Source organism: Hipposideros armiger, unplaced genomic scaffold (genome assembly GCF_001890085.2).
Source record: "Hipposideros armiger isolate ML-2016 unplaced genomic scaffold, ASM189008v1 scaffold_170, whole genome shotgun sequence".
NCBI classification, from domain to species: domain Eukaryota; kingdom Metazoa; phylum Chordata; class Mammalia; order Chiroptera; family Hipposideridae; genus Hipposideros; species Hipposideros armiger.
Window position 1 is genome coordinate 2,024,493 of NW_017731520.1, and position 22,634 is coordinate 2,047,126.

Consider the following 22,634-nt stretch of genomic DNA (forward strand, 5'->3'; position numbering starts at 1 on the left):
ACACACACACACACACACACACACACACACACACACACACACACACACAAGGAGAGAATATTGTGGAATGTCGAGCTCAGAGGCCCTTGTGTGACTTCCTATCATGTAAGGGTATAAAAGACAAGTTCCCAAAAGACACTGACACCAGGCAAAGTGAGGCAATGTCACAATGGCTACACCGCAGTGCAGCAGGGACACAGAGGAGGGAGGGGTTGTGCCTGAGGAGGCGGCAGTTGAGATGGGGCGGGATGAACAAGGAGGCACCGATAGGATGAGGGGCTGTAGGAGCAAAGATCCGGTCACGAGAGCTCTTGGAGATGCCTGCGCTATTTCCCAGCTGCAACAAACCTGCCTACATCAGGATTTTATAACCTTGCTATTATATTTTCTTTTACATTTTGGGCCAATTATTTGATGAGGGAGACTTCCTGCCCAGTGCACAGAGCTGAACAGCACCTCTTCTGCCCACTGGGTGCTCGCAGCACTCTGCACCCCTCCCTGATGTGACCCCCACAGTACCTCCAATATTGCCAGATGTCGCTTGAGGGGCAACATTGCCCCCCCCAACTCCTGTTGAGAGCCATTGATCTAGATTCAATTTTAATTTTTATCTCAGATTATGATTTGGGACCAATATGATGGTAAAAGCTAATCAGGCACAGCTGTGGGTTGACAGTATTTAAGAAGCCTTGTCTTTCTAGATGCTGTCCAGACTATCCAAGATTTAAAGAGCAGAAGCTCTGAAAGCATGTAATTATTATCCGTGGCAACTCGGCCAGTCCAGAGCACCCCTATTTTGGAGATACAGGCCTTATCGATAAAATAAAAGGCATGATGTTCCCATGGGACTGGTCTGAGGAGCCCCATGCATCTGTCCACACTTGAAGAGCTTTCACTGAATTTTTATTTTTTATAACTTCAAATGATAGTATACACCAAGTACAAAATATCCCAGGTTTACTCTTCAGGGAGAAATCTTTGGAAATATCATCAGACCCTTTACAATCCTTTACAAAGGTTTCTAAACCTTTAAAATGGCAAATAATTAAAAATAAAGCCTGTTAGTATCACATGTCTACACCTAACATTTGGTTGGAGAGAGAGTGACCCAGGTAATTAACATTTGCTTACAGTTGTGCACAGTTAGGAGAACGACTAATAGAAAAAGTGTGATCCCAGACAAGAAAAAGCTAAAGGAGTTCATCACCACCAAACCAGCATTACAAGAAATGTTAAAGGGACTTCTTTAAAAAGAAAAATAAAACAAAAACCATGAATAATAACATGGCAATAACTATATATCTATCAACAATTACTTTAAATGTAAATGGGTTAAATGCTGTAATCAAAAGACATAAGGTGGCTGAATGGGTAAGAAAATGAGGCCCCTACATATATGCTGCCTTCAAGAGACTCACTACAGACCAAAAAACACACACAGACTGAAAGTAAAGGGACAGAAAAAAGATATGTCGTGAAAATGGCAACCAACAAAAAAAGACAGGGTAGCAATACTTACACCAGAAAAAATAGACTTTAAAACAAAAGCTATAACAAGAGACAAAGAAGAACCCAGCAATTCCACCTCTGGGTTTTTATCTGAAGATACCCAGAATACTAATTTGAAAAGATATATGCATCTATACCTTCATTGCAGCATTACTTACAATAGCCAAGATATGGAAGCAACCTGGGTGTCCATCAATGGATGAATGGATAAAAAAGAGGTGGTACTCAGCCATAAAAAAGAATGAAATCTTGCCATCTGCAACAACATGGACGGACCTGGAGGGTATTGTACTGAGTGGAGTAAGTCAGACAGAGAAAGACAAATGCCATATGATCTCACTTATATATGAAATCTAAAGGACAAAATGAGCAAATAAAACAGAAACAAGCTCATAGATACAGAGAACATTTTGATGGTTGCCAGATGGGTGGGGGGTTGCAGGGTTGGGTGAAAAAGGGGAAGGGATTAAGAAGTACAAATTGGTGGTTGCAAAAGAATCATGGGAATGGAAAGACAGCACAGGGATAGAGTCATAATATTGTAATAAATACGTATGGCGTCAGATGGGTACTAGACTTAATTGGGGTGATCGCTTCGTAGGTTTTATAAATGTCTAATCACTGTGTTGTATACCTGAAACTAATAGAACATTGTGTCAACTGTAATTGAAAAATAAAAAAATTTTAGAAAAGAAAACGCGTTAGAAGTAAACTCAGCGTCCACTTCTGCTAGGACTTAGTGGGCGTTAAACATGATCTTGGATCCTGCCAAATCCGGCTCACCCAAATACCACCAAAATAGCCTGTCCGTAAAGCAGAGCATTTTTCAAAATGATTCCAACTAAAACAGAGGGACTTTACTGCTTCTTACAGTGAGAGAGACTGTCAGCCTCCCAGAGTCTGAACGGTGTCTCAGAGGGTGGAGGGCAAGGGCAGCAGAGTGTGATGTATTGGGGGGGGGGTCCAGTTATGGGTGGGTCTGTCACTGTGGGGGCCTAACTGGGATTAGGCAAACTTCATGACATCATTGTGTAAGATTGGAGGACACAGCAAGGAAGGGGTTCCAAAGTGAGTCTTGAAGAATAGTCACTGATGAAATATCTATTGCCCAAGAAAGGGATATTTACCCAAATGAGGGTTAGATGAGCAGCCTGTGGTTCAAATAGAGAGCTCCGGGCAACTTCCTGAAGGAATAAAGCTATTTGCAGCCTCAGTCTCACAGGCAAGTGTTTCTCGGAATTGGCAAGCTCTATTAATGTAGTCAAGTCACGTTAACGTGGATGGCAAACTCTGTGGAAATAGATGGTGTGGGTCTCAGTCCGAAAACACCCAATGTGTAAGAATAAGATACTAAGAGATCATCATCATCCTCTCCCCACCCCTGACTCATTCCTTTTCTTATATTTTTCTGTCTCCTTTAATGATATTTCCATCCACCCCGACACGCAGGCTAGAAACCAGGGTACCTTCTGTGACTTCATCACTACCACTGATTCAGCTCTGCCTCTTTCACTCAGAAATACTGCTGCTGGGGACGTCTGCCTCCATTTCAAAAGCAGCACTGCTGTTCCTTCCCAGTGAATGTGGACTCCGGTTGTCCTCGCCTCATCCCTGATTACCACCTTGGCCCTTACCCTTCAGTCAGCTCAAGGAAGGCAACGATGTCGCCACTCATTTAGAAGCAAGATGGCAGGCAGGGGTGGGGTGAAATCTAGGAGCAGGGCAGGGGTTAGAGTTATCTATTGAACATATTACTCATTTTTAAAAACCAGTAAAAACAAACAAACACAAAACAGTCCCACTTTATTCCGATTGGTCCCCCCGTGGGAGCTGTTGGTGCCCTGATCCAACTGCTTTCTCCCCCTCTCGCAGCTCTGCGGGTCCATCTCTCAGCGCCTGCAGGCTTGGCTGGAACCTGTAAGTGAGAGGGGACGGCCCTTTGGTCATGGACTTGCCTGGCACACAGGGAAAACAGGAGCTGCTCCACAGCATTTATTTCCCCAGGTGGTCGGTGGATGGCAGCTGCCTGGGGCGGGAGTTTGCCTTAAGGGGGGCAAACTGAAGTGTAGTCGACCAGGATCAGCCTTGAGACCACTTCTTGCTTGGCTTTTCTTACCGTTCCTTTTCCTGTTTTTTCCACTTCCTTACTAGTTTCTTCTGGGATCATTTCCTTAAAAAAAAAAAAAAAGACTAGAACTCAATTCTTTGATTCAGGATCTGCTTCTGGGAGAATCCAACTTCCAGTTGTCCCTAAAACTCCTTCGCCAGGAATCTACCTAAAACGAAGGTCTGGCCACGTCACTCCAGGAGCTGCCCATCACCTGCGCGGTGCCTCCCTGTGGTCTCCATGGCTGGCCGCTATTGGCCCCTCCAGCTTCAAGCCTGTTTCCTACTCTGGGGTGCAGCCATGTTGAGCAGCTTTGGTCCCCATTCGTCTGCTTGTCATCTGCCTGGTTCCTGGTGTGCCCATTCTCCATGAAACGTCGAATAGCCTCCCCTCCTCCACAGATCCCCTGATGAGTTAAGGTTCCTCTTTTGTGCTCTTCCAATAACCTATGCAATCACTTCCACTGTACTTACCACGTGATAGAGCAATTCTCTTGTTTGTGAGATCCTTAAAAGCAGGGCGCATGGGCGGCCAGGTGCTCAGTTGGTTAGAGCGCGTGCTCTGAACTACAAGGTTGCTGGTTCGACTCCCGCATGGGATGGTGGGCTGCGCCCCCTGCAACTAGATTGAAAGAAAAATGGCGACTGGACTTGGAGCTGAGCTGCGTCCTCCACAACTAGACTGAAGGACAATGACTTGACTTGGGGCTGATGGCTCCTGAAAAAAACACACTGTTCCCCAATTAAAAACAAACAAAAAGAGCAGGGTGTGTGCCTTCCTCATTTAAAAATTCCCACTTGCTAGCACAGTGCCAAACACACAGAAAGCCATAGATCATTATGGGTTTTGAATGAATCCGCAAAGCCATTGTTTTTTTTCATGTAAAGGAACCAGTTACAAAGGTAATTATGGATAGTAGTATGTGTTTCCAGTCTATCACGTGGACACGAGAGACGCACTCTTAGAATAATAAAAATGGCAAAGACCTTCAAAATATTTATGCTCCTGGCCGTCAAGGCACAAAAAAGCCCAGTTGTTGAGGTGATTAGGCCCAGGTATCAGGGCTTCATCCTACACCACTACATACCTTGGGCTTTTGGGCTCCAAATTCTTTTACTCCGTCTCGGATGATAACCAGCCCCATTAGAGGCTTTACGTAACCCTTGTTTTCTTAGTGGCTTTGTTTACAAAATATTTTTTTTTAACTCTGTGGTTTTTGTGGACTCCACAGGACTGCTCCCTGGATTAGGGGCACGGCCTCCCAGCTCCACAGCCACTAGTCACCACCATGCCTCATGCCTCAGCTGGGCTGGCGTAAGTGAACATGCCACAGGACAAACATCAGGGAGGGCTAAAATAAGCTCACTCGGTTTCATCCTGCCGGAAAGGATTTGTGAGAAGACTTCATCAAATGGGAAAATGTCAAAATTAGGAGAAAAAGAAATGCATTTTTAAGGAAAAGTCACATCCCATAAATTGGAAGAGAGGGTTTGCAACGGTCAGAAACTCGCCAGGAGGGTTTGTGGCATGAGGGTCAGGGTCACAGGGAGGTGACAGGTCAGAGCAAAGGTGGTCCACAGATGCTCAGCTGTGCAGGGGAGGCTTTTCCTTATCTGCACGCGGCCCACATCTGAAAGGTGTGGAACCAGGCGGCACTGGGGCACCCAGAGAATCACGACACGCATGTCATTCCTTTCCCTGTGGTCGGCCTGCTGCTCGCTCCCATCCCCTCTGGCTGCCTCAGGGGCTTGTCCCAGCAGCTATCCTTCTCTCCCCTGCATCGTCAACTTCTCCTCTCTACTGGGTCACTCCCACCGGCATCACACTTGTCTGTCCTCTCCCCAGTCCCTTACTCATCCCGCCTTCTCCCTATGGCTCTGAGCCATTTCGTTTCGCCCATTTTAACAAAAGTCCTTAAAAAGTTTTCTGTGTTGCTGTCTCCGGTTACTTTTCTCATACTTCCGGTTTGACCCTCTCGCATGAGGCTTTGCCCCCTCGGTCCACCCGAACTGCTCTTGTCAAGGTTACCCATTCACCATCGCGTTGCTAAACCCTCGGTCAGCGCTCGGTCCTCGGTTTACTTGCTCTATCAGCAGCATTTAGCACAGCTGTTCACTCCCTCTTTAAAAACACACCCCCTTACCCATGGCCTCTGGGTGTCTCTGCTGATCCCTCGTCATCCCCTTGGCTTCCTGACACTGAAGTGCTACAGGCTCAGCCCTTGGAACACCTCTTTTTCTTCTATGCTCTTGGTGAGCTCATCCAGGCTTTAAAACCCATTTACATGCCAATGACCTCTACACTTATATTTCCAGTCTGGAGTTCTCCCCGGAACTCTAGGTTTATTTCTGCCCACTCAATCTCTCTAATGTGTAACACACAACTCAAGCTGGACCACGTCCCCAGATGAGTTCAAGGTCTTCCCCTGAAATCCTCTCTCCACCAAGATTTTCCCCATCTCAGTGCTATCCCCACAGCTGCTCACGTCTGGCATCCTGGACCCATGCTTCCCTCCCCTCTTTTACTCACACCCCAAATACCACTGACGGGCAAACCCTGTTGGCTCTGCCTCCAGGATCTGACCACTCCTCACCATGGCAGTGCGGCCGCCGTGGTCTAACTAAGCCATTGGCGTCGCCTGCATTATTGCAACAGCCCGCTAACCGGCCTCCCTGCTTCTGCCTGTTGAAAAACGACAGCAACACCACTTTCCCATGCATCCCCATCCTTCTGCCTCGCTTTGTTTTTCTCTACACCATTTAACTTTATATGCACAATTCTACACAATTTATATCCAGCTCAAACACCCGCGTTCAGTGTGCACGGTGATGGCTTTGACAAGTGTATTCACATGGAACTACTAACACAATGAAGATGCCCTTTCTACCATATTTCCCCCAAAATAAGACCTAACCAGAAAATAAGCCCTAGCATGATTTTTCAGGATGCTCGACATTAAAAGCCCTACCCCAAACATAAGCCCCAGTTAAGATCATCAGCCAGACATGACTATTTGAAGAAATGTAGATTTTTGTACATGAATAAATGAAGAAATGTAGATTGTTGGAGCAAAAATTAATATATGACCCGGTCTTATTTTCGGGGAAACATGGTCTCATGTCAGAAAGCTCCCTTTCCCCTTTCTTTGCAGTAAATTTATCTCACGCCCGGCTCTAGGCAACAACTGATGTGCTTTTTAATGATGAGGGTGGAGAGTGAGAGAAAGAACGTGTTTTATTCTAACAGGAAAGATCCAGTAGAGAAGAAAAAATAGGGGCTGTAGGTCACCATAGATTATATTTGCCTTTTCTAGGATGTCACATAAATAGAATCGTTAGAGTACGTACGCGTTGCGTCTGCTGTCTTTTCTTCAGCATAACTTTTTTGGAGACTCTGTCACGTTGTTGCCCGTATCAGCAGTTCATGTCCTTTTATTTCTGAGTCATCCGTGTTAAGGACGAGCCACAACACGTTTATTAATTCACCAGCTGGTGGCCGTTTGGGTTGTTTCCCAAAGTTGAGACTCTTACGAGTCAAGTTGAATAAACATTAATAAAACATTGGAGGGCAAAAACTTGCATGGATATGTTTTCATTGCTCTTGGGTCAATACCTAGAATTGCTGGGTCATATGGTGAGTGTATATTTAACTTTATAAGAAACCGCCAAACTGCTTCCCAAAGCGATTGCACCATTTTCCATTCCTACCGGCTACGTGTGAGACTTTTAGTCGCTCTACATCCTTGGTAAAACTTGCTATTTTCAGTCTTTTTAATTTTAACTATTCTGGTAGGTGTGCAGTGGTAGCTTCCGTGGTTTTAATTTGCATTGCTTTGTGACTAATGATGTTAAGTGTCTTTTCAGGTGCTTATCAGCCATCTGCATGTCTTCTTTGGTAGAGTATCAGTTCAAGTCACTTGTTTTTAATTGGGTTATTGTTTCTTACTGAGTTGTAAGAGTTCTTCATATCCTCTGGACACAAGTCCTGCATCAGATATTTGCACTACATATATTTTTTTTCCTAGTACACAGGTTGCTTTATATTTTAATGGTGTCTCCTGAAGAGAAGACATTTAAAGCTTTTGATGAAGTCCAACATATCAACCTTTTCTTTTATTATTTGAGCTTTTTGTATCTTAAGGAATCTTTGCTTGCTTCGAAGTGGTAAAGATTTTGTCCTATATCATAATGTATACTTTATTTTATTTTGTCTACAATACAATGCAATACAATACAACTAAGTGGTACCAAGTGCTAGAGAAATATTTGAATATAACCTAACTGGACGTGTCTACACTTTCCATTACAGCTTAAACTAGACTGTATCGTCTTAGTTTGCTGATGAGTTTTTATAGGGAGGCAAGATAGCATAGTGGTTAAGAGTAAAGACATGCAAAATAGACGAATCTGGAACTGAAACCTGAAGCCCATGTATAGTGGCTTTGATTGAGCAAGTCACTTCTCAGGGCCTATTTCCTCATGGGTAAAATGGAAACAATGATGATTTTTATCAGAGAATACACACAAAGCCCCGGCCCCAACCCTCAGCAGCGGATAGGGTTTCATGAATTCTAGATGTCACCATCCTCATTATTATTAAGACAAATTTGATGGCTCCAGTGCAAACTTAGCCCACAGGATATGGTAAATAGGATTTATAAAAGAGCCAGAAGTTAAAAGTATTGCTATGATTATTATTAAATTATCATGGGAGCATTTCCAATAGTAATGAGCCACACATTTCAATGTTGGCAGCATGCTTTCCTAACAAAAATTTGGGGGTGTTTGTAATTTGTTAGAACCAGATGTGTCAACAGATTCCTTCCAAAAGTCTAAGAATAGAATAACCTCAAATTATTTTTACCACAAAAGGACCATCTAAAAAAAACTGGTGCTGCTTCTGTTTCATAAAGTCAGGTCTAGAAGAGTTTTTGTAAGTTTAATATATTTTTGTAATGTAATTGCTTGTTTGTTTTCGTCTCATCTTTGACCACAGCCACCATTCATCAGTCATGTGCCAGCTCTTGGGACAGAATATCAATTTATATTCCTATAGGCTCTATCTTTTTTCCACTCCCCTTCTCTGATAACGTATTACTAACAGACATTTGGATCAGAGAGCTTTTGGTCAACTTAGCAACATAGCTAAGTCTCCCATATTACTTATATGTTACTTATAATTCAGTTAGCCTGTCACCTTTAGAATCCTGGGCTCAATATTTAATAAGCAATCGGGGCTCAAACATTGGTTGCATTTAATAAATAAATATTTTAAACCAGCCACTCAGCAAGGACGACTTTTTGGTTCCCTCTGATAATTGCTAAACCTTGTGCACCAGTCTCACGATTCCTGGAGGATGTAAACACAGTAACACTGATTTGATGTCAACAGGCTGTGATGACCCAGGGGCTTCTCGGTGTGGGTTGTATTAACCCTGCACCGAGCCCACTCTCCAGGAAGTGACTCAGCGTTCACACTCTCACTGATCCGGCACTTCAATTCAAACGACACAAGATACATCGAGTTTGGTTTTGACTCCTTGTCCTCCAGTTAAGCAGGAGTTAGCTAAAAGTGCATTTCCTTCCTTACTCAGTACTGAGGTATATTCTAGCTCCCTAGGTTGGCTCAGGAAATACATTTTCCTTTTCAGGGAAAGGCAAGCTGGCTCTCGGCGTAGCAGAATCATCCTGTTTTCCCATCACTTGTCAAGTCACTCGGAAAGTGTCTGGGTGTCAGTGTGTGCTTTTTTTCCCTGTTTCCCTGCCTCGTTCAGGTTTTGCAAGAGGCTGCTCCCAAGGGGACCCCACTAAGACACAGCTGCCCTAAGTGGTGCCCCCATAGTTATGACCAGCAGGGCAGAGGAGAAAGCGTCTTCTGGCGAGGCAGATGCTGCCCTCCCTAAGCATGGGCCTCGTGGAGGAGGTGGCATGGGGCCCTGCCGGCGTCCCATGTCCTTGGTGAATTACAGCATAATCCCCTTGGCTTTATTCTACAGCACCCATGAATTACCACGCATCGATGCCTCTGCGAGGGCGATCATTTTAGGTACTCCATGTTATATGTTTTTATGTAAATAGGCTCCTGAGCGTTTCCTGTGAACTAGCATCTGTAGGAGACGGGATACAGGACGGAGGCAGAACCAAACAGAACATAAGGTGAGGGCTATGGAAGGGTAGGAAAGAAAAAGGGTGCCAACCCCCAAACCTTCATACTCCCCCGTTTTCCTGCGCGATTGTGGAGATGGGTTGCAGAGGTCTTTGTGGTGACCACGCAGACAGCCCAAAGCAGTGGTTCTCAGCCTCTACTGTACATTGCATCACCCGGAAGTTTCAAAAACTGCCTGGGCCCGGGCCCACCACTCATCTCCAGCCCGGCTGATGTAACTGGTGGGGATGGGGTCCGGGCACCAGTGTCTGACACACGCTCCCAGTGTTTCTCAGATGCAGCCTGGGTCAAGAGCCCCAGCCCAAGGGAATGTTCAGGAGTCCCCAACACTGGGGATCCCCACTTTGGTACCTCCTTTTTAGGGGTCTGGGGAAGTCCTAAGGACTGTTCAGCAATGGGAGAAATCCCCACTGCTCTCTCGTGGGAAGAGGAGAAGGTGATGGTCTGTCATCAGCCCTGGAAACTCCCCTGGGGCCCTGCGACTCTCCACAGGGACGCCTTCCCAAAGGGGAGTGGCCCCGGCTCCTGCCCATTGTTTCACATTCTTTCGGGACCAAATTCCTTTGGAAATATTTACAATTAACCTTTTCTCAAGTTAGATTTCAGACAAGTTGGTACGGCTGTAACATGATTTTCCAGTTTGGCCTGGATGGAGACCTTCTTCCCAGCAGCAAGCAAAACCTGTGGGGTTTTATGGCGCATTTCTTAAGCACAATCATAACGCAGTTCATGCAGCCACAAGTGTGGACAAAACGTGTCGTAATAATCCAGTTTAAAATCAGATTAATAATGCCAAGCTTCGGGAGAAGAACTAAAAATAATAATAATAATAAAACAACCACACGCATCTCTTTCGAGATCTTGGGAAGCATGATACACAGGGCACAATCAGGGAACTATTCTGGCATAGTGAAAGATCACACTTGGTCTCAGTTTTGTCATCTGAAAAATGGGATTGAAAATACCTGTCTTTCCTGTCAAAGATTTATGAAGATTAAGTTAGATAATTTAGGTGAGTGTACTTTAGAAGCTGTAAATTACTCTTCAGAGGTGAAATACTGTTATTATAGTGCAGTTGACATATATTTTTCAATTTAGAATTAATTGCATTGAAAAAAAAGTCATCTTATTTAGCCAGTTTCCAATATCAGGAAGTCATGGAAGATGAAAATGCCTATATTAGCTCACATATATGTCAATCAAGATTTGCTATAAAGATCTTGTATTGGTAAAGATTTTAAAGGTTTTTTTTTAACTTTTCAGAGGGTTTTTTTTAAGTCATTTTATCTAATTTTATCCTTTTAGCCACTTAGTAGAAAATAAACCCCAAACTTAAAAAAAAAACCCCGAACTTGAGCAATTTTCAACACATGGAGTGATTTATTTTTTTCTTGACCCAAACTATCCCACTTTCTCTAGTTCTCCAGATTATTTTGAAACAATTCCAAAACTTTTCTTTCTTTTTTCTAAACCATTTCATTCATAAGTATTTCAATATTTAAAACACTTTCCCAGATAAATAGTGGTGGTTTTAACAATAGCAAATGCGGAAGTTGGACACCTTGGCACCTTGCCCAAGGGCAATGGCTTATTAGTAGAACTAGGACTTGAAATAGGCTCTTTAGATTTTATTAGAAAGATATACATATACCGGGGGTGTCAAAAAAATGTATACACATGATTTGTATTCATTTTTTGTTATCAGCACATATTATTATAATTTCAGTATAGTTTTTTCCTTTCTTAAAATGTATATACATTGTTTTGGCTCTCTCTCTCTATCTCTATCTACATATATATATATATATATATGTACATACATATATATGTACATACATATATATATATATACATACACACACACACACAGACACACACTCATTAAAACATGTCTCATGTCTCATGGGTAAATATGTTTTGTTAAAAACAATACCAAATACACATTGTTTGGGGTTCATTCTTATGGATTAGGGAATAAATAAGGTATAGAAATGAATCACAAGAAAGCTAGAAGAAGTGAATCATAAAGTCAGAGAACTAGATGGGACTTGATTATTTTGCCCAACACCCTCATTTTAAAGACGAGGAAATTGAGGTCCATAGAGTTTAAAAGACCTTTTTTTTTTTTTAATTTAGAATAGCCTGTATTCACTGACTGGAATTTTATAAAGAGAATTAATTTGTTGGTGCTTTGCAGAGATGAGGCCAAAGATTTCAATGGGTAAATTTTAGAATTTGCTTTAAAAGGGTTAAGAATTTAAATTAGTCCTACAAAGATTTTTTTTTATTTTATATTTTCCCAATATTGTCTCACAGTGACACTAATGTTGGTGATTTTAAAGGTGTGAAAGTGATGACAATAGCCAAGTATTCAGATAAATGAGATTCATTTCGGAGCCAATAAAGTAGAACAAAGATCTCCGAGGAGCAATGGTTCTCGGCTGAACAAACATGACAAAATATAATTATAGACAGAACACATCAGATCCAAAAGATTAGGTTGTAGCAAGGAAAAGTTTGTGTTTGGGGAAAAAAACACCAAACCCAACAGCGCTTAATTCCATAGTTCCCCATGGAACGCTTAAGTTATAGCTGCAGAACCACAGGCTCAGGGGCATGTAGAATAGTGTCATAAATGTGTACGACCATGGCAAACGAGTCTGACGGGGTACAAGGAGTCATGCACGTCATTGCCGAATGGGGGTGTCAGTGGGGATGGGGGTAACGTGCTAGCCGTGTCCTCTCATTCAGTTGACTCCCCTCAGGTGGGCGGTCAGAGTTCAACTGTGAAGACCCCTATATGTCATCAGGGTTCTCATCATCAGAGACCTGGACATCCACTGACACCAGAGGAGAAAAACATTTTTAGGTCAGAAATGAGCAGAGGACTTTCTCAGGGCAGATTTCCTATTCTGTGTCGGGCCTAGGTGCAGCCATCAGGCATTCATTGTCAGATCAGGTCACAGTGGTTTTGTACAGCCTGAGAAGAACAAAGTGTTATATGCCAGCAGGTCACTGACTGTAACCAGCCTGTCTCCTCAGGGTACACAGCCTTACCCTATGGCTCCCTGTGGCTGGATTTAACCAGAAAACACGATTTCCACTTTAGAATGAGAACTGAGAATGCAGAGGGTTTCCCTGGATTTGTAAGAATGAAGTAATGTCCTCACCCGTAAGCAGGAAATGAGTTTTGTTTTTTTTAATTTCCCATGACAAGACGTGTTTCTTATTAGAACGACATCAATTTTGGTACTGTAGGCAGCAACTCATAGAAGCCAATTACTTTTCCCTTTCATACACGGGTTTAAATATTTTTCTTTTCCTAATTTATTTTTTGCATTTAAAAAGTACAACGTGCATCCTCAAGAAAGCTCAGAAAAGCAAAATGAAAGAAAAACATATGGTAATCTTACTATTCAGATAATCACATTTACCATTTTGGCTTATGTCTCTTTAGATTTATTTTTGTTTGTCTTTTAATTTCCTTGGGAGGGGGAACTGACAAGAATGAGGCAGGACCCAATCCTACTAGAGAACTGGAGTCGTTAAAAGATTCTCAGGGCCGGCTGGGTGGCTCAGTTGGTTAAGAGCTCGCTCAGAATGCAAGCTCTGAGCAACAGGGCCGCCGGTTCGATTCCCACAGGGACCAGTGACACTGCGCCCGAGCTGAGCTGTCGCTGAGCTGCCAACAGGTGGCAGGATGGCTCAGCTGGTGAGAGCACGTGCTCCTAACAACAAGGCTGCCTGTTCCATGGTGGGCTATGCACACTCGCAACTAAGACTGAACTCGGCACCTTGAGCTGAGCTGCTGCCTGGATGGCTCAGTGGATACAATGTGTGCTCTTAAAAATAAGGCTGCCGGTTCGACTCCCACATAGGATGGTGGCTATGCCCACCCACAACTAAGATTGAACACAGCACCTTGAACTTAGAGGTCACGAGCTGCCGATGGGAAGCCAGGTGGCGAATGGCGCCCTCCACAACTAAGATTGAAGAACAACAACTTGGCTGGTCCTCTTCCCCAATTCCCCAACACACTTCCCCTCCCCCAATTCCCCAATAAAATCTTTAAAAAAAGAGAAAAGATCTCAGAAGGGAAATGAATAAGGGATCACATCAAAAGCTCAGTTACAAGAAGAATCCAGGAATCCAACGTGGACCCCATGATGCTGAACCACTGAGTGTTGGTCTGGAGGCTCAGAAGTGTTTCACTTCTCAGATGAGGACAGGTTCTGGAAACTGGGGTCAGGTGGGGCTTTAACTGGCCCGATCTTTGGGGAAGGGGATGGTGACAGAGTTTAGGAGACAAGCTGGGTCAAATGAGTCTCTTCTCTATCACCACATCATGGTCACTGCTTCCCTCGAACTCTCTCTTAAGACTATCCGTCCTCTCCACTCGCCTCAAGCAAACGCAGCCTGGTTGGCTCTGACTGAGAATCTGCCTTCCTCCAGAGGACCCCCTACATTGGTGCCTGGAGGGCCTCCTTAAACTGCTACTCAACACTGTTGGTCCCCTACTTGGAAATGAAAAATGGCTCCAGTTGTCTAATTGGGTCACTTCAAACGTCTCTCCCTGGTTTCCACAGTTCTCTGTTAACTTAGCACTCACCGATTTATTCAGCTTTGTTTTTCACTTTCTCTCACTCCTGTCAGGCTGATGTGCTAATTGTTCTAGAAGGGCACCATTCTCATTACTGTTGCCCCTTCTCTCGTCCCCAATATCACCATCTTGCTTGGAACATCCTACCTTCTCTTTATTTAGCGCCAATCCTTCAAGACCTGGATCTAGTCATGGCTCCTTTCCAGTCTGTCCGCCGATTCCCCAAATCCACACCACACCAGCCATAATTTACCATTCCTTGCTACCTTGTCTTAGTCACCATGGTACTGCTGTCTGTTTCTCCTCAACCTGGCTGCAAGCTCATTGAAAATGAAATCTATAGTATATGCTATGGGCTGAATTGTGCCCCCACTTCCCCGGCTCCAATTCATATGTTGAAGTCCTAACCCTAACACCTCAGGATGTGACTGTATTTGGAGGCAGTCTTTAAAGAGATGACTGAGTTAAAATAAGGTAGGCCCTAATGCAATCTGACTGGTGTCTTTATAAGAGGCGGTTAGGACACAGATAACATACAGACAAGGGACGCTCGTGTAGAGGCACAGAGAGAGAAGGTGGCCATGTGCGAGGCAAGGAGAAGGGACCCAGAAGAAACCAAACCTGCTGACACCTTGATCTTGGACGTCTAGCCCTCAGAATTGTGAGAAATAAATTTTTGTTGCTGAAGCCTCCCAGTTTGTGGTATTTTGTGACGGCAGTCCTGGAAAACTGATACAGTATATAAACAGGAAAGTTATATTTCCTTATAGTGTCACCCTCAGAATAAAACAAAACACTTTTAAGAGCTTAGTATATCCTTTCAGTGCTTTCTAATATAAATAGATTATATATATATAAATATATATAAATATAAATATAAATATATATATATACATATATATACATATATATACATATATACATTTTTTTAATAGGCCCCCTAATCTTCCTTCAGCTTTAACCAATCTTTATTGAGAGACATCAGTTGGAGTCACAATGTTCCTTTGCCTTTAACCCTTTTCAACCACTGGGTTTGCTTGTTTGTTTTGTGTTTGTGCTATAAACACCACACAAAGAACATATTTATTCTTGTAACTACATCTGCGTGTTCTTGACAGACTCGGGCACATGATTTTAAATGTTTTCTTTTGGTTAGGTATTCATTGAAAACAATCATGGAAATAAAATCTCAAAGAAAAATCACCCATAAGCTTAACATTCAGAGGAACCCCGCTTATAACATAGGGATCGCTAGCCTTCCAAATTCCCTGTTTATCTGTAGGACTTGAAAGAATAACTGTATATTCATGTGTTTCTCAGTAGGACCAAGTGGCCAAGAATCTCTTTGTCCCCATCGCATTGGAGGATGTGATTATGAGCTCTCATTAAAACCAACACAAAACAGGTTTATTTGCCTTGGAATATATACATGGAACTGAATGATTTAGGAATGGTGCCTACAATTGTGGATGTTACTTTACCTATTCCTTTAAAACCCTTGGAATTCAATTATTTTTCAGTAATGAAAACGTCTACGGTCCTAGAGGCCAAACTCTTGGTGCAAGAGCAGAGGTGGCCCGGAGGTGCCTGGGCTCCTCACAGATACCTCTGGAGAGAAGCCGGCTTTCCCCTTCCTCTGCGGAGGTGGGACGGGGGCCTTTCTGTCCTCAGGAGGAGGGAGAGGGTAATCCCGCAGTTTCTAATCCTAAATTTCACCTTTCTCATTCCCTCAGAAAGATGGTTTGGAACAAGCTCAGACACCCATTTATAGCACTTCGAAAGAGAGGAAAGGATAAATTGTAATTTGGGATAGATAGCCTGATCTTAACCTACGGCCTATGCATGAAATTTCTAGTTTATCAAGGAGTTTCATCCTCTATAACGTGATGCACGTGGGCCAGGTGATTTATCAAGTTCTTCCCGGCTGCAAGCTACACATTCTAGGACCCCACACGTGATCCTCACTAATTGGAACAATAGCATAACTCAGCGCCCAGCACCAAGCAGGCTCTTGATAAGCGTTTGTTGAGTTAAATTAAACGGGGACAGGAAAGACTTCAGTTAACTAGATTAATTACTTTGTAAAAAATTAAATCGAGACTCCGTATAGATGACTGAAAAAAGCCAATTCCACTGTGGCAGGATGTCTGGTAATTATTTCGCTCTTAATTAGTCTTCAGTTGATGATTGCCACAATGTTGACTGGTAATAGAAATAGAGCCTCAACTATACTATAACGGAATTGAGGAGATAAACAGTCAAGTACAAGTTCATTCTAACTGGACACCGAGCTAAAGTGTGGCAAATTAGGGGTGAACCCATGGCAGGTATTCAAGAAAGATGCAAGGTACCTGGTGGATAAAAAGGAATGGCCCCCATGTTGATAACTGACCTCGCTGTCCTTCATCCTCAAAGCAGAGTGGGTAGGCATTCCCCTCCTCCCTTCCACATACTGACATCTTGCTCTGCACGCTGCCTTCTTGTCTTCAAGACAGTTCAGTTAAGCAGGCTGTCGGTCTCTAAATACCCTGGAGGTGGTCCTGGGGTGACTCAGACACACCATGGAATTTGTCCCAGGTCGCCCTCACGTCAGCCAAAATGGAAGAGAACTGAAGACCTTGGTGCTGAATATCATGAGGAAACTTACTGGAGGCTCAGCCACACGGACGCCCAAGCTGATTAAAATGTCGGTGTCCTGAATGACACATTTCATACCCTTCTATTGTGTCTTTAAAGAGAAAGCGTATCAAGAGGAAAAATCACGAAGTTATGGAATCTGAAAAAATGATGTCTCCAAAAACTTTAACTCAATTATCTGAAGTTAATTTTTTTAAAAAATTGAAGTAAAATTGGAGAACGGTCTCAATGCTTCCCTGCCTGGTTTCAGCCTACCTAACGTGGTATCTCTGACACCCAAGGGACATATGACTTTAACAACGGGGATGCTAACCACTGTTAGTTAGCAGGTCAACGCTGAGTTTGAGACATATTACATCTTGCCACCAATCACGGGTGTGTGGTAGCCCCAGGTGCATTTAGTCTTTGAAAAGATTTGTGGTTATCTGTAGGTGGTGTGTGTGTGTGTGTGTGTGTGTGAGTATTTACACAAATGAGTATATGAGATTCGTATCTTTAGAACGTGTGCATTGCTTGCCTTTCTTGTCAAGCATGCCACAGCCGACTAGTACACTTATTAGAAGGATGCCCATGAAATTCCCTCCTGGGAAAAAAAACCTATCACGTGATACCTACCACCATGGAGTAGTCTGCCTATGATAGAGCATTTGACAGACAGAATTCAAGTTATACTCAAGTAGACCTCACCTGCCAATGTGATACTGTCAGTCCAATGAGTACAATGCGTACCTGTGTTATGTGATCTGATGTCAGTCACTAAGGCAATTCCTGTGAATTATATTTACTCTAACTCATAGGGAATTCCATTCACTTGATTCCCATTATAACCCTTTAGGATTTCCGGATTATGCCCAGTGGGTCATCTGATTCCATGTGCACAGTGTAGAGCCTCTGAGGTGCCCGCACATGGGGGACTGTCTGCCTGTGCGGAGCCCTTTCGGAAAACGTAACTGTGGCCACGTCCTAGGAGGTCCTTTGCAACCAACTCATACCCTCGCCAGACTGCCAGCGATGTGGGTTCAGGGACTATCGTCTCAGCCTCCTTGCCTGGCACGTGCATCCACTCAATAAATGTTAGCTGAATAAGCAAGGAAATCCATAAGCAAGAATAATTAGCAAATTTGTCAAAGTCCATTTATTCTTTTCCTCTCCAGGTTGAATTAGTATATTCAGCGGCTAATAGGCGCCTTAGTGCTACAGATGAAGGCTATTTTTTCTAAAAATAAATGAATAAATATTATTCCCCCTTAGGACTACTGTTTAGGATACTACCTGACTCACCTTGGGTTCAGTAAATTTTTAGGGACTTAGCCACTCTCAATACTACTAAGATCCATTCAGATGATATTAGTTTTATCCTGCTGAGTACTCTCAAACTGAAATTGTATAGGAAAATAATTTTTAAGGGATATCTAAAGTTCCTAGAAAAATGCCTGGCATCTAGTAAGTACTCAATACCTATGAATTCTTTCTCTCATACATATTTGAAAAGAATAATGAGAACACTAACTCTAAAGCTGGGTAGAAAATATAAAATTAATTTTAGGGGAGGACAAATGGCAAGAAGAAAAGGTCAGGACTGTCTTTTGACCTAGCAAGGAGGTTTAACTATCTCATCAGAATTTTAAAATGTTACCCTGCCCTTCTCATATTTCTTGGCATCAGAGCGAAAATGCATCTAAATTAAGGCTGCCCGATAAAATACATAACATCTAGTTCCACTGGAATTGCAGATAAACAACAACTCACTTTGTAGCGTAAGTATGGCCCCTTGTAATATTTGGGGACCCCTTATGCTTTTATTTGCTAAATCTGTCCACCCTAACCTAATGGTAATGACTACTAGCAATTTCAAAAGCAGTAGTACTTTGATGAGGCCTTTTTTTCTTTTCTTTTTTTTTTAAAGAATGTTTGATGGCAGCCAACCAATTTCTTTAAAGTGTGTAAGCTTATTTTGTCCTCATCCTAAACCTATGGTTAATTTGCATAATGGCACTGTGATTTCCGCCTCCCTTTAAAAAATGCTCTAGCATCAAAATGTCTATTCTGACTCTCCATGGTCACTAGAGTATGGCTTGCAAAAAAGGGAACAGTTGTTAGTCCTGGCTACATGCCAGACATTTGCTGTAGAATTATCAGTTGCTGATTCTACTAGAAGCTTCAGTGGAAGCTTGTAAAGCAGGTTTTCCTTATTGGGTTGGAGCAATTAACCAGGAGACCATCTACATCGCTGCTTCTTTTCACTCAATAGTAAAGAGCCCCAAGCATTCACACCAAAGGAGACAAGGGCCAGGCTTGATGGGCAGTGTGGTTACGGGACAATGACCAGCTTGTGGCCTCACCAGGGAGCTCCGGGTCACAGGGCAGGGGAGCAGTGAGCCACTTTTAGATGGAGGTCTCCACAGGGCACCACCAGCAAAGGAAGAAAAACCATAAGTTTTACTAAATGGTCTTTTTGCGGACATTTTATTTCTTCATTATTCACCGCTTTCAAGCAACCCTATATAAATCATCTCGTGCCTGAAATCTAAAATTCCAGAGAGCTGGTAGGTGAGCAGCTGTGGGAGGCCAAGGCCCCTTGCCAAGCTAAAACCCGAAGGACATTCCGGGTCTTCAGCCAGCTCCCCAAAGCCCTCTTTCCTTTCTTCTCTGAGCCCCCGGGATCGGTCAGCCTGCTTTCTTCCCACTGCTACCACCTGTTCTTTCCAACTGCGTTTATCTCCTCTTGGTGCAGTGAGGGGCAGAAGGCAGCCCCGCCACGTCTGGCCTACCTTGTTGACGGGTACACCAGCTGACGGGTACTGACGGCTTGCCATGTGTCAGGCCCTCGCTACGCACTATATCCTAACACTGTTGGACTTTTACTACGGTCTGGAGACTGGCATTGTGGTCTCCCATCTAAAAACCTTAGAGTTCTTAGAGGTCAAAATACCTGCCAAGACCATTGGCGGGAAAGATTTGTTTTGAACACATTCATTTATATGATCTCAGTTCAGCTCCTGAGAGAAGCAACATCCCTTGTCTAAGTGACACTGCCAGTAAAACCATCAGAAATGGGCTTTTCCTGAGGCTGGTCCAAGGCTTCTCACAGGAAAATGCGCATACCACAGACAGAGGTGAGAATAGTGGATCTTTGAGGCTGATTGAGACTTTCTGAGGTGAGATGAGGAGACAGATAAGAGCTCTGGTGAAGAAGTGGTTTTCAAATTTTGATGTATGCAAGAATCATCCAGGGGACTTCTTAAAACACAAAAGAAAAGATTTAAGAGAGGGAGAGAGAGAGAGAGAGAGAGAGAGAGAGAGAGGGAGAACCACAAAACTACTCAACAGTGGTGAATTTCTATTCTTACATGGCCTTAAATTGACTTATTCACATTAGGTACATTTAAAACACTTGATGGGATGGTAGTAATTTTATCCTACTTAGTAATTTATTGAATTCTTTTCAGCTGAAATCATACAGCAAAACACTTCTTAAATAATATAATATGTGGAAGTGCCTAGGAAAATGCCTGACATTTTGCCAGAAGGCATAAGCGGGAAGATGACTCATTTTGACTTCATAAAATAATTTTTACAGTCTGCATGACATAAAAACAACAAAAAAGATAAATAATAAATTTTGGTACAAATAAGTACATTATGGTATGTCCATTCAGTGAAAAAAATACGCAGTTGTGAAAAAGAATGTAGAGAGTCCCTTGTACTAATCTGAAAAGCTTCCTAGAGATATTAATAAATGAAATAAATGAATAAAGGGTGATGTGTATGGCATGCTTCTGGGCTTCCTTTGTGTGAAATAAATGAGGAGAATAAGGATGTATAGATGGATGGATAGATAGATAGATAGATAGATAGATAGATAGATAGACAGATAAATGAGAGGCTAAAAAGATCAATAAGAAACTAGTGGCTACAGTCATTTGTAATGAAGAATTTGGCAACTAGGAAGAGGGGGAATGGGTGGAAGAATTTTTACCATATATCTTTGTAAATTTTTTGAGTTTTAAATGACATGAATATATTATTTATTTTTTAAAAAAATAAAATAATGAACATACCAGACAAACAACCTGCCACCCTAAAAAACCTTCACAGATGCCAGAGCCCCAACTTTGGAGGTTCTGATCCAGTGGGCATAGTTCAGAGACATTTTTTATAAGCTTCCCCTGGTGACCCTGCCGTCGGTGGTCTGATGAGGGTCACACTTTGAAAAGCACAGGTTTGAAAGTTACACATCTACTGGGAGACCAAATTAGAGTTCAGAGAGGTCATAAAAGGGGAAAGGGGGTGTCCCAAGATGTTCTTCTTGCAACTTCCCTGTTCTTCGGCTCTCCCTGAGGCACTTTTACGTGCTGGCATACACTGCTCTGCCTGTCTGGGCACCAGGACATAGTAGATCATTTTGACCCATTGCAGGAAGTCTCAGGTCACAGGAAGTGGAGGAAGAAGGAAGTTTCGCGCTAAGTGAGAATCGAGAAAAGAATTTCTGTGGCCACGTAGCCATCCAGATACCATTTTAGGTGATCATATCTGTGGATATTGAGGTTTATTGGCAATTTGATCCTTTTAATATAATGTTTAACCACACTGGTAATCTTTCCTTTTTTATCATTTCACTCTCACCCTCCTACTCTTGATCTTTGTTGCTTTGTTTATAAAACCAGAGAACACGCACACACAAGCCTCTATACAGGCCCGTGCCTTCTCTTACAATACATTTATCTTTCATTCATTGTCAACTGTCATAATTAAACTTTGATTTTTCCTTTCTTTGGTCAGAATGTGGCGATACTCGTTGTTTGGAACTTGAGTATGTGTGCGGTGGCAGCTACGGTGGCAAGAGTGCTATGGGAAAAGCAGTTTGCCCAGGCCGCGTGGGTGAGGATGGTGGAGGCGCAGAGGCCACGGTCAGCAACGTTTGGGTGAGGTGAGGCCAGAAAGGCCTCAGAAGGGAAGCAGTGCTTGACCTATTGCAATTTAACCTATTACTTTAGCTAGAACTCAATCTAGTCTCCTTTCTTGAGGATGTGCAGGGTTTGTTTTTTTAAGTTTTTTTTTTCTTTTTGGCCAAAAGGATCCGGCTTCCTCCCATGGATTCTCTGAGATCCTTTCTGCTCTCATTGTCATTCAAGTCATCTCCGCCCCCTCGCCTCCTGGTTCTTCACTGTCTGTTAGGAAAGGCATGAGATCTGCTGACAGTCCAAGAACTAGCTTCTTCCAACTGACACAGCAAGAGCTTTTACAATGGTTCTTCTCACACCTCTACAGGTAGCCTACATTTTACAACCTGCCACAAGCCTGTGAAAATAACTTTTATAACATAAATAGGTTCTTAAAGGAAATGTTCTTTTTAAAAAACTATGTTTTTAAGGCTAAATAATTTTGAAAATTAGATATTATTTCCAGAAATAGGAATGGGATCACAGGGGACTCTAGCTACTAGATGATAAGGATGATACTGGCATAAGAAAATCTATGTCATACAGTATTATTCAACATCAGTTTCAGAAATACAATGCGGTGGTAAGGCCTCCACATCAACTATGAAGTGGACTCCCCAAAAGGGCATTGGTCCATCTGGCTCCCTAAGAAATGCTTACAACGTTATTGATT

General features: G+C 42.9%; 1 protein-coding gene and 1 long non-coding RNA gene across 2 annotated transcripts in view; both read right to left on the minus strand.

The window, feature by feature from the left end:
- Positions 1-22,634, minus strand: part of TPD52 (tumor protein D52) — a 258,416-nt gene that overhangs the window by 205,765 nt on the left and 30,017 nt on the right. The window lies entirely within an intron of this gene.
- LOC109387830 (uncharacterized) lies at positions 2,402-4,204 on the minus strand. The gene is made up of 3 exons (XR_002125100.1): positions 4,090-4,204; positions 3,626-3,679; positions 2,402-3,424 (listed from the first exon to the last, which is right to left on the minus strand). It is a non-coding gene; the product is annotated as an uncharacterized LOC109387830 (long non-coding RNA).